Genomic DNA, 12,561 nt, shown 5'->3' with positions numbered 1-12,561 from the left:
TGTGACCAGCCCCACTTGCACTTCAAAGACAATGCCTCAGCACACACAAAAATAACATCACACTATCCTATTGTTTCCCCAGACATTCTCGGACCAGGGCAAGGAGGCAGGAAATTCTAGACTCTTCTGTGGGGGTAAAACTCTGGAAATTTCTTCCGTTTTCAAAGCTGGCATCAGTTATAAAACTAGAACCTTCTGACCCACTCCTGTGGACACTGCTGAAGAAGGACTGCCCTGCTGTCTGAGAAGGAAGACTGCACCTACTGCCTTCCTCCCAGGCTACCTTAGTTACTCCAGCGGCTAGTTAGATGGCCTCTGTTCTGAGCTACAGGGACACACCAAACTACAGGGGCCTCTCTGCAACTGCTCAGCTGACCTGCTGCACTGGACCTGAGAGTGGACCTGCCTGAGCCCTGCTGGCCTCTGCTGGAGTATGTTCCTGATCCCCATTTGATCCCTCCCAGATCCTAAACCTTTGGTGTGACGTCACTTGAGCTCCTTCTGGAAGAAAAGGCGAAATCCTGAAGTTTCAGGCTCTTTGCAACCTCAAACAGGCCCGTTCATAGCAAGACTTTGCTGCCCATGCTGATAACGAATGTGAAGCTCTGGTGAACCTGATTCTTCATGCTACAGAGACCGCCACTGATTAGATCTGCACTTCGCGCTACAGCATTGACTGCCAGCGGTGATCGACAATGTGAAGCTGCAGCAATGACTGTCCGAGATGCCCAACAGGATCTTTGTGCAACAGCCTGGCCTGCTCTTCGTGCTACATCCGTGAGGCTCTCCCTCCTCCTCGCGGTCTCCTCCACTGTGAACTGGACTCTTCCCGTTGGACTTTGAGTAGGTAACTTTTTCAGCAGGACTAACATGGTCCTTTGCGGTTACATAAACTTGTGATTTGCAACCAGTCTCTTATTACCAGATAACCGCGAGTGGTGCTTTGTGCTTTTAGGCGCTATACTTGCCATAAATCTTTGAAATGTCATATCTCCTGTTCTACTGATTGGATTTTCTTCGTTTTTGGTCTCAATTTATTTAATAAAACTTACTCTATTTTTCTCAATTGGTGTGGGATTTTTCTTGTGTTGGTTTTTCACTTTATTACTGCTTGTGTGCTGCATAAATACTTTACACAATGCTCTGAGTTTTGCCTAGCTGCTTTTGTTCCAAACGACCAGTGTTGAGCTCAGGTTAATTTAGTGACATGTGTAGTTCACCCTGACAAGGATTGTGGCTGTTGGTTGAGAAAGGCTCACAATCCTCTCAACCAACAACCTAATTTATCACATGTAGGCTTTATCTGTCTGCTCTGAGTGTATGTGCAAAAGTAACCATTTTCTTTTCGGATTAGTGGGTCTGTGTGTATGTGTGTGGGTGTATGTATGTGAGCATCTGACAGGCATATCCGTACTTATGGGTGCAAGTATAGTTAACTCTGTGTGTGAGCATTTTCAGCTTTCTGTGGATGAATGTTTGGCAGACTTCCTTTACTTAATACTTGTGTTTGCTTCCAATAAGCCTATATCTGTTGCATGTATGTTGTCACGATTTCGCGGTTGCAGTGGGTATTGAAACATAAACATGGTTTAGTCACAATGACCCACTGAGCGTATATTTTACTAGTAAGTATGCTCAGGTTGTGCTTTTCAGCGTACTACAGGTGATCGCCTCCAGGGTGGCCCTTGCAGTGTTAATCAACCTACCTCGCAGCCTCTTCTGTGTTTGCAAAAACTGTTCAATAGTCACACTTTTGCCACATTGCTCGATCTATTAATCACCAAACTTCCCCAATAATGCACCGTTTTGTAACAAAATACAAAGCAATCGCGATAATTTTCCCAATTATACACTGCTCAGTTAAAAAAAATCACATACCTTCTCATGTAGCCTTTGTTCCATTCATCCACATCTATTAGACAAATGAGGAAAGGAATTGGCGAGGGGTGGCCATCCGTTTCTTCAAAACATTCTGCGACAGAGAAACATTTTTAATTCCCCGAAGAAACAGCCACATTTGCAAAGCAGACTGCCATAATTAAAACATTAAATTCCGTTTTCACACCCCGCGCACCTCGTGTCCCGTAGGAGCTGGATGGCACCGACTGAATTCGACTTTCTCATTTTCAACAGCAGGAAGAATGAGCAATTGAATGAACTGAATGAAGTTGGGTGTCTTTTTATTGCGCGTTCCCGGCACTTGCAGGGCCCTGAAGGGCCTTCTGAATGCGGGCGCCCGCCACCCTTCGGGGGTCCTTATTGAACGAAGTTAATCTTCTGCTAAAAGGAAAGCTGCGTTGACTCGCATTCTTTAAGTTTATATATAAACCCTGACGAAGTTCGTGTTTCTCATGCCTAAAAACGAAGATTTTCACTATAAGTAAGGAAATCTAATTGAAGCCTGCCAATTTTGGGCCTAACACTAATATGACAAGCTGATAGTGGATGAAAGACGTAATAATAAAAACATGCCATAAACCACAGAAGTATAGTGAGCTGAAACGTTAGTCATCCTGCAGGTGGGTGAAGCAGATCGGATAGTATATCTTTTAGTTTGGAAATGTGGCGCAACGTGATAATGCGTTAATACCTCATATTTTGTTTTAGTCATTAAAAGGGCAATCGTGTAAACGACGCCACACCAGATCTCGAAATATAAGCAGACCTCACCAAACTGAAGAATTGAGGCTGCCCGCGGCACACGCAGTGTGCCCACTCAGGAGGACAGCCACCCTAGTGCCACATGAGGCACTGCAACAGGACTAGTGGTTAGGACCCTCTGGGAGACACCAAAGTCTGGCGTGGGCCACGCATCACTTCTGGTGCATTGGTGGGTAGGGGCAAAGTACTTATACCTGCCCCGCCCATCGGGCTTTCCTTTTGTGCCTCCTGGCCACGCCATCTGGTCATCAGGGATTTGGTCCTCATTGCAGCGCACAGGGTCGGAGCTCTGGTCAAGAAGTGTGCACTAATTGCGGTGAATGGGGTGCCCCACACTGCTCCCCTTCCCCAGCCACTTATGCGGCACCCGCGATAGGTTGCAGGGGCCGACGCTAATGGGCGGCGATGTGACTGGGTGCTGGGGTAGGGGTGCCTGGGGGCTAGGCGCCACCAGTCCGGGCTAGTGATTGTGGTGTCGCGGTCTAGTCGCCCGACCACCACGTTAGCGTGCGCGTTGCCTTGTGGAACAGGTGCGCATCATTGTGTACGGGGCTACTGAGCGTTGCGTGGGACCTGCGCTCTCCCTTCGTTAAATAAAGAACCTACAGCCCAGCTAGGAGTGTCAGCGAGTTCATTTTACGGGCAGGACCAACACTACAAATTGGCGACGAGGTGAAAGAACCTCGACGAGCAGCGCATACGCATGCCACGGCCTTTGCTTCAGGTCAGTCGGAGGGGGAGTGCTGCACGCGGCGGCCGGCCGTGAGGGACATCTCTCCATTCCCGCCTGCTTGCGCATACCGGCCCCACAGTCTGCCGCATCCAGTGAAAGTTTCACGCTCCAGTGCAGGAGCGCGCCCGTCTTCCCGGTACCACATGAAGGCACCAGGAGTCAGCAGCCTGAATAAGAGTGCCAGCGGTGCACCCAGGAGGGGGCGACAATCCAGTGCCTTCATCGCCCTCCAGTTGGATGTACCACACGCCTGTGCAGCCCTACCTTGCTTCTCCAAGCTGCAGCTCCCTGTACTGGCCCATTGCAGCAGGGCTGGCAGTCATCACAAGAAGCACACACTCCCTGCACCTACAAGGTCCTCTAGACAAGTGTCCAGGCCTATGATGTGCAGCATCCTGTGGCATACAAGCGTTCTCCTTGCAATACCTCACCTGGGGGGGAAGAGTGAAACTTTACTCCTGCATACAGTGCCACCCCTGCCCACGGGGGCAATGGTCTCTCTGCTCCTCTGCCGCTTGTCAAGGTTTCCCATTTCTATGCCCACCTGTCAGCCACGATGTGTGCCCAGACCTTTTCACTTACTAACCCTGTCCCTTTCCTTCCGAAGCCAGGCGAGCCAGCCATGAAATGGGCTGATTGGAAGGGCTACTTCCTCAATTATCTATCTGCCTTGGAGGACGAAGGAGAGGAGACCTTCTCAAGTAAGCGCAGAATTTTTTTATATAAATAGGCTTAAGGGTATATGAGAACATGGTAAAAAAGCCTAGGGGCCCCAATGATGCGGATGTATTCCAGCACGCGTTGGAAGACTTGGACAGTCATTACCAGCCAGTAGTCTGCACCGCCATTGACAGATACATTTTTTTTCAGCCGAAAGCAAAACAACACGGAGACAGTGGAAGACTATGTGGCGGTGCTGAAAAGACTCACAGTAAATTGCAAATTTGGCCACCTTCATGATGATCTAGTACGAGATCAGATCATCATGCACACTGTCAATACCAATGTACAGGAGAAATTGTGGGTTAGCGGGAATGCACCCCTGAATGAAATCATAGCGATCGTAAAGAAAGCTGAACCGTCAAAAAGATGCGCAGTGGCCGCTAAGAGGGACAGTGAGAGCAAATCCACGGTGTGCAAAGTGAGTGACACGAAAGCGCCCAGTGACAAAACCCCTCCCAACGCTGGGACCAGGAATAGAAGGAAGCTGGTGAAGAAATATATAGGACCCACCAAATCCCATAGTGACCATAGGGGTACTTGTTACAGATGTGGGAGTCACACTAACCTGGCAAATGACAGACGGTGCCCTGCTTTTTGAGTCAAATGTTCGTTTTGTGGGGTGATGGGACACTTTGGGAAAGTATGCAGATGAAAACCCAGCTCTGACACAGTCGAATGTGTTATGTATGAGTCAGAAACGGAGGGGGTGGAGGGTGATGGTGATGATGATGACTGTATTTTATGCATTGATGACCAAATCATGGGTATTGATTGCAACACCACTAGAAAGCCCTCCTGTATATTGACCATTGGGGGTGTCCAGGTAGCCATGGTTACAGACTCAGGGTACACCATAATTCAGCGGAGAATCTGGGAAAGGGACTTTGTTCGCAATATAGGGAGTCATCTACACCCCACTGATGTACACCCAGTCACCTTCACAGGAGAAAAAATTCCCATGGTAGGCTATCGCCAACTTAGCTTTGATTTCATAGGGAGAAACTCCTTCGGCAAGCTGTACGTTGTGGAAAAGGGGCCTTCAGTCCTGGGGTGGGCCAACCAAGGGGTGTTAGGCATTCAGCTCAACCCCAGCGGAGAGACACAAGTACTTATGACAGACAACCCACCGGAACCTGATGAGGGCAAACTTAAAGAAGATTTTCCATCAGTGTTTGGCAGGACCATTGGGAAGCTTTCAAGGTTCACGCACAGAATACTACTGAAGGACGGAGCCTTACCAGTCTGACATAAAGTCCTAAATATTCCATTCAACTGCAGAGAAGTGGTGCAGTTGGAACTGAAGCGACTTGAAGACAACAGCATAAATGAACCGATCGAATGTGCAGAATAGCTGGTGACCTTGGTCGTGGCACGGAAACCAAACGGGAAGGTGTGTCTCTGCATAGACCTCAGGGAACTGAACAAAAACATAACTGTGGATACATTTCCGTTACCAAGAATCAACAAACTGTTGGCTCAGACCAAAGGAGTCCACTGGTTCTCCACGATCGACCTCACAGCGGCATACCACCAAATCTCGCTCCATCCTTCCTGCAGGAAGTTAACGTCATTCATCACTCCATTCGGATGCTACAGATTTTGACGAATGCCATTTGGCCTGGCGTCAGCGGGCGCGGTTTTTTAAAAGTTGATGCACAAATTGTTCAAAGACATCAGTGGAGTCTTGTATTTCCAAGACGACATTGTCATCATGGGGAAAACCAAAGCGGAGCACGACAAAAAACTGACAGCGGTACTACGGACCCTGGCGACCAACGGCCTCACAGCGGAACAGGAAAAATGCAGATTTGGTCTACGCTCTGTTACATATTTGGGGCATGAGATCAGTGACAGTGAAATTTCTTCGAAGAAAGCCAACGTAGAGGCCATCAGGTCTGCAACCGTGCCACGAAACAAGGACAAAGTCCATTCATTCCTTGGACTAGCAGAGTTCTACAGCAAATTTGTCTGTAACTTTGCCACAAAAACGCACCACTTACTTCAAATCTTGAAGGAGAGGAATGCTTTCAGCTGGATGTCCGAATCCAACGAGGAATTTGAGAATGTCAAGAGGGACATTTGCGATGCCATTCCCCTGCATGGATTCGACCGCTCCGCTGCCAGCATATTGACCACGGACGCCAGTGAGAAGGGCTTAGGAGCTGTCCTGTCCCAGATGTCCCCAGCTGGCACAGAAACCACCATTAGTTTTTTTTGCCTCCCGTTCCCTCGCACCCAACGAGGAAAAATTCAGGGTCATAGAGGAGGAGATGCTAGCGTCAATTTGGGCCATGGAGAAATTTCGCCAGTATCTCTGGGGCTCCCGGTTTACCCTCAGAACGAACCAAAAACCGTTGGTAAAGGTCCTCACGTCCAGCGGTCATGCCAGTGCTACTCCGCGCATCGCCAAGTTGACCCTCAGACTGTTGGATTATGTCTACGACGTTGAGTACCTATCCGGGAAGAAGAACAAAGTGGCGGATTACCTCAGTCGGTTAGCTGCCATGGAAGGGGCACCGACGCCCACGGAATGGGACGAGTACACAGTAGCGTTCACAACGGACCAAGAGAACGTTATCAGCGCACAGGATTGGGAGACAGCCTACTAAAATGATCCCCAAATCTTGTGCGTAAAAAGCTAGGTATACAAGGATGGCCCGAGAAGAGGCATGTGGGCGACAACCTCAGGAAATTTTGGGAGGTGCGAGACGAACTATCCATTAGCGACAATGGTATATTTTTATTATGTGGAGACAAGGTCATCCCTCCGAGACTGCTAATAGATCGCCTCCTCAACATAATGCATGGAGGTCACTTGGGAATTGTGAAGTCGAAAAGGAAAATTAAACAATCATACTGGTGGCCTTCCATGGACAACCAGGTGGAGAAGTACGTGAGAACATGCGAACATTGCAGCATGACCCTACTAAGACCGCCCCTAGGAAAGTTCACCACTCCCAACAACCCCTGAAAAGAGTTGTCGATTGACATTTTGGGCCCTATTCTGGACTTGTGGGGTATATACCCAAATATGCCATTGTCCTGATTGACAGACACTCCAAGTGGCCGGAGGTAGAAGTGTGCGAGAAGGTGGACATGGATGCCGTCATTACCTTTCTCACCAATGCATTCTTGAGAGAAAGGATTCCTAAAGTCATCACGTGTGACAATGATCCCGAATTTACTTCGGAAAAGTGGAATGCCTTCATCAGGAGAAACGGAGTCACGGCCAAACACACTCCAGTGTAACACCCTGCAAGTAACGGCTTAGCAGAACGGTTTATCCGGGTGCTCATGGGCTCCGTTCAAGCATCCATCAGTGCAGGTAAGAACTGGGAGACGGAAATCAGAAACACGGTTTGGGCATACTGTATCACGCCTACTCTGACTGACTACAGCCCATTCAAGATCTACGGGCCGGGAACCGTTCACACGGGATAACTCTGTTTGGATGAACCTCAAGCTACAGAGCAAATGTTCCCCAGCAGTGGTCAGATGCAACTTGGAGAAGGCACAGAAAATTTACACGGACAACTATGACAAGAAGCATGGAGTGCGAGAGGTCTCCTCAGCAACGGTGGATTGGGTCAGGGTGAAACTTGGTCACCTAGGCAAGAAAGGAGACCGCAAGTTCAGCAGGCCTTTACAAGTCAGGAAAGCCTACTCGCATTCCGCCCTGCTGAGCGACGGCAAAGCATGGTCACAAAGCTGAATGGCCAAGTGGAACAAAGTCATCAGATTGAACAAGGACGAGTTGGCTACAAACACCGGATATACTGGCTGGGAGTCCGACAATGATGCAGACAGATGGGCCACAAGCACACCGAGAAATGGCACGATGAGGGAGGCTGGGGGTGAGGCTGGGACCACTGGGGAGAGGAACAACTCTGGGTCCACACACCACACTACACCCCAAGATACGAGTGACATTCGCAACCAAGCCTCCACGCAAGGGACTTCCACTGTACACGGCAGGCGTCCAGAGGGGAGTACCGGGGAGGCCAGTCTCCCCACAAGAGAAATACACAAGGCACAGTTACCCCTTACGCACTTGCACGGGCAGAGTGGTAATGTTACCTAAGAGATACAGAGAATTTGATATGTAACCGTGTGCCGTCCTCCTGACAGTTACACCACTGTGATGTTGTACTCCTTCCCCCCCTCCCCTCCTTATCCCCTGTGAGAATAATAGTTTTCTGTTGTTCAAGCGCAGCCCTTGTTTAGGTGCTTCCTATAAAATCTAAGTGTATACGCAATGCTGAGTTACGTTTTTGGGTGTTGTTAAGGGGGAGATATGTGGTGTTGCGGTCTAGTCGCCTGACCACCACGTTAGCGTGCACGTTGCCTTGTGGGATAGGCGCGCACCATTGTGTACCCGGCTACTGAGCGTTGTGTGTGCCCTGCGCTCTCCCTCTGTTAAATAAAGAATCTACAGCCCAGCTACGAGTGTCAGCGAGTTCATTTCATAGGCAGGACCAACACTAAAGTGATCCCCTCCCGCCTTTGTGCAGGCTCTCCCAGTGGGTGTACGCGGTGCGGCTTGGAGGGCACTGTGGGCGGGTCGCTTACATTCCTGAACCAGGTCTCTGTCCGCTCAACAATTCGGGGCAGTAATGCAGGGATGGTGGCCTTGGCCTGGCCCCGCTTCTCTGGGCCGTTGTAGGAGCACTGGGGGTTGGTTCCTTCAGTCCAGGGCTCGCTTGCTCCCGCTTTTGGCCTGGTTCTTCCCTCTTTGGGGGGGGTGACCTCCAACGGTCCCGTGCTGGCCCAGCGTTGCCCTCCACATAATTGCGGGGCCTCGTGGAGAGGGGAGGGTGTTGTACATATATTTCACTTATCTATTAACTCTATGGTTGTTCCCATTAGGTCACTCTGTAAATATGTAGTCTCTGATTTGTACCATTGTGATGTCATTATTAGAATGTTGTTAGCATACATATATGATGTCATAGAGCGTTGGGTCACTTTCTGCCTCTTATGAGACTTGTAAGCCACGTCTTCATTCTGTCTGCTTGCAGGCCTTAAATATATTAAATCCTTTTATTTCAATCTCACTTTGTGACTTTCTTGTGTCACAACAGAGGGGCTGTGGACTCGATGCCGTGAGAGGGTTCGGGTACTCCATTTCGGGCATTGTTTGGGCCACAATGCCGGGGGCGGCTGACAGGGTTGAGCGTGAGGCGAAGGCTGCGTGGAGGGTCACGAGCTCGCTTGAATTGGCCCTGTAGTCAGCCGCAACTGCTGCAGTAGCTTGGTCGACCGGGTGCGCCGAAAGGCACCCGACCGCGTGGGGGTCACAAGATTGTCTGGCACCAGGCGTTGGCTGCGCATCGCCACAGCAACTCCGCAATGCTGGGGCAGCATACAGTGTCACAATTGTTTATGCTTTCTTGCTCCCAAGTGGGAGCAGCAGGATGCGCAAAGGCTTAGGTCCATCCTGGTGTTCTTCCGTCTTTCGGGAGCTGGGGGGACATCGGGCGGCATAGGGTGGCTCACGGCCCCCTGTATTAATGTGGCCCATGTTATTGGAGCTGCATCTTTGCGGCCAGAGCTTCTGGCTGTGCAACAGTGGAGCTGAGTTCGAGTCCCGGTGACAGCCTGTGTGGGGTGCCAGGCTGAGCTCTCACGTGACAAGTAGAGTCGTGGGGCCCTCCCTGTTGTCCTTGGCTCCAACCGCCTGGTTGGGTTGCCGGTTGCTCGGGGAGAGCTGGGCTAGAGTTTGGGATCGGGTGCTTGGTTTCCAGTCTGCCGCACTTTGTCTGGGCATGGTATGATTGGTGAATGTCTGCCAGATGATGACTTACAGATGTGCTGGGGGCCTGAGGACCACCCGTGTCATACTTTGTGCCCTGCTGTAGTATGCAGCAATGAAATACAAACGGTGATCCTTCTTGCTGTTACTATCATGATGTGGGATCCCCCATGATGCATCGGGGGTGTCCGTGCACCTTTATGTTTACTAGAGCCTTAACAGGGGCCCAACCATGGCGAGTGTGTGACTACCTGTTAAATATAATTGGGACCGTCCATGGCAATATGTGAGCACACCTATGCCATTCAATTGGAGAGCTAATAGAGACATCATTTAGGGTGGCCAACTGGCATTGGTGTAAATTCAGGATGGTGAGTGTAAAAAGTCAGGACAAAGGGTCAAAATTCAGGACACAAATTCAGGACAGGAGGTCAAAATTCAGGACAAAACTTCAGGACAATAGGTAAGTTTTACAGACACATCAGAGGAGGTCACACAATAGTATATAAGTAAGCCCAGCCATATCCAAACATATTCAACCATTTGCAAACCTATCCATCTTGTATCCTTCCATCTTTCATTTCACTCTTCCATCCCTTCATCCATCCTTTCACTCATCTATCCATTATCCATCCATCCACCCTTTCACCCTATCCATCTGTACACTCATCCATCCAGTCTTCTACCCATCCATCCACTCATCCACCCAGCCATTTACCCTTTCGCCCATCCTTTCACTTACTCATCCATCCATCCACCCAGTCACTCATCCTTCCACCCATCCACCCTTTCAGTCATCCATCCTCCCTTTTTCTCTCCATCAACCCTTTCACTTAGCCATCCTTCCATCCACCTACCCATCTATCTACTCATCCACTCATGAATCCATCCATTGACCCTATCACTCATCCATACTTTCTTTCATCCATTTATCCTTTCACTCCTTCACTCATCTATTCATCCTTTTGTCCATCTACCCTCCCTTTCACTCACTCATCCATCCTTACATCCACCCTTTCACTCATCCGTCCATCCATTCACCCTTGCACTTATCAATTCATCAATCCATCCATCATTTCACTCATCCATCTACCCACTCACTCATCATCCACCTTTTCACTCATCCTTCCTTTCACTCATCCATCCACCCTTTTACCCATCCAGCTACCCTTCCACCCATACATCCAGCTATTTACCTTTTCTCTCATCCATCCTTCCACTCACTCATCAATCCATCCATCCTCTCTCATTATCCATCTATTCAATCTTTCATTCATCCATTCACCCTTTCACTAATTCATCCAGCCATCCACCCACCCATCCCTTCACTTACTCACTCACCCACCTTTTCATATTAATTTTGAGCTGAGCCTTTTTGAGAAGAGGCCCATCAAGAACTTCACCTCGATGCAGGAGCCATTCCAGGACTGGGACAGAAGCCACCCAGGGCGGACACAGGATCCACCACAGGGGGGGACAGGAGCTATCACAGTCAGCGGGGACAGGAGCCACCACATGGGGGGACAGAAGCCATCACTGGGGGGGCAGGAGCCATTACAGGAGGGGGAACAGGATCCACCAGGGTGGACACAGGGGTGGGCATGCAGTATTCTAGTATCATATTGGTCTCTTCCAGGGTGTGGTAGGGCTCCTCAACCCTTCCTGGACAAGACAACGAGAAGACAGGCTCTCTTTCCAAAATGTTAGTTTTGCCAACCCCCACTGTGATGTACAGTACTTAAAGGAGATACTCCAAGAGAACTGATTTAACTGATTGTCCTCCATACTTTGTTAATCAGTGTGGGTGCGATTCTGCCATTTCTTTATTGTATTACATTATAGACTGCATGTTTGAAGAACCGAGGTTTGCTTACAATTTAGTGACAGTAATTAAGCTTTGTGAAGAGGACCACGTGCTGCCTCGGGGTTATCAGGGCCGGTTCTAGGATGTTTGGGCCCTGGGTAGAAAGGGAATGTGTGAGGTCCCTCTAAATTGCAGAGACATGATGCATTCAGGGCTGTTTGCATCTGAATAGATGCCCCTGCTCCTGAAGCTGCAGCCCCTCCCTCTCAGTCACCTTCAAGCACCTCTTAACAGCTCATCAAGGGCGGAAGGTGTGAGGGTGGCCATCCCGCTGTTTCCCGCTGTGCCTCTCCAATGCTGCTGGGTATCTGAGCTTTGGTACTGCATCGAGTCTGTTACACCCGACCCCAACAGCATCGGAGTCCAGCAGGGAAGTGGGTGGAAACTGTGCCAGCTTTAGGGTTAAAATTACGGACAAATGGCATCCGTTTAAGAATCCTTCACGGACAACGACAGACAGCCGAAATTAGGACTGTCCGTGAAATTTACGGACGGTTGGTCACCCTAATATCATTAGGAAATATTATTTCTACTGAGTGTCTGTGGGTCACGGGCCCGTCATAAGCACGCGGTCTCACCAGTGGGTGCATTGTGTTCGTTGAATGACGGCTCTGCCGCGCAGATTTCACGACTCTCGGCACCGGCAGCGGTTTGCACCCCCCCCCCCCCGTTCTCCCATTCATTATGGAATAGGGGAGAATTTCGTCCCGATGGTGCCCCATACCTGTGCAATGGCCAGCGGAAGTGGTTTTTCTCTTACGCAAGAGAGAGGGCTGCAGGCAAGGCTTTGAGAGGGCCAATACTCGTGATGCATCCGGTCGGAGTAGC

The sequence above is a fragment of the Triturus cristatus genome, chromosome 2_1 (genome assembly GCF_964204655.1).
Source record: "Triturus cristatus chromosome 2_1, aTriCri1.1, whole genome shotgun sequence".
Classification (NCBI taxonomy): domain Eukaryota; kingdom Metazoa; phylum Chordata; class Amphibia; order Caudata; family Salamandridae; genus Triturus; species Triturus cristatus.
The sequence above is the reverse complement of the archived record's forward strand: the minus strand, read 5'-3'. Positions refer to the sequence as shown.